Genomic DNA, 917 nt, shown 5'->3' on the forward strand with positions numbered 1-917 from the left:
GGATGGATGCCAGTAGGAGGAGTCTGGACGGACGAGCATGGCGGAAGGCGTTGGAGTGAAGGGGAGGGCGACGACCTAAACACCGGAGCTAGTGGTCGAGATTGTGTGCGAGCCAATCGGGGTGGGGAGCGGGAGGGCTACGGCAAGCAGGGGATGGATGGAGGCGCTTTGCATGCTCAGGGCGGCGGGCGATGGCATACAAGGAGAACTAGCTGGATCGGCGGTTGGTCTGTCACCGTCGGCGAGAATATATATGGGCACGTTAAGGTAGTGGCCGGACTACTGCTGGCTTGCTCAAGCAGGCTGTGCCTGTGTGTGCTACTCCTGGATGACGGGAGATTACTTTCCTTACTACGGAAACAATATCTGGGCAGATTTTATTAGAAAGAAAAAAGTTCATGGAACTGAAAAAAAGTTCATAAATCAAAAAAGTTCATCCATTTTCAAGAACAATGTTCATTAAATTTCGAAAAAAAAATCATCAATATTCAAAAAAGTTCATCAATCTCAAAAAAGTTCACAGAATTTTTAAAAAAAAATCATCCACCGGCGCCTAGACGGGCCGGCCCATTTACGGACGCCACAGGCGCCAGTTAACAAAATGCACGTTAACTGGCGCCTGTGGCGCCAAATAGGAAATGCCCCAACCTTCCCCTCTACCCCTTTATATATTTTTCCCCACCCCTTCAAAATACATATATATTCCTGCTTTTATGCCCTTTTGCTATTGTTTTTTCTTTTTGGTTATTGGTCGCTTTGTTTTTTTTTATTTTGTGGCTATCTTTGGGATGTTGGGTGAGTATACATTACACACACAAACATTATACAATATGTGCGAAAGTTGCGGTAATTGCCTCTCAGAAAGTTGCACTATTATATGTTTGTCTTTTGCATACTACAAAAGTGCAATTTCAGGG

The sequence above is a fragment of the Triticum dicoccoides genome, chromosome 4A (genome assembly GCF_002162155.2).
Source record: "Triticum dicoccoides isolate Atlit2015 ecotype Zavitan chromosome 4A, WEW_v2.0, whole genome shotgun sequence".
Lineage (NCBI taxonomy): Eukaryota > Viridiplantae > Streptophyta > Magnoliopsida > Poales > Poaceae > Triticum > Triticum dicoccoides.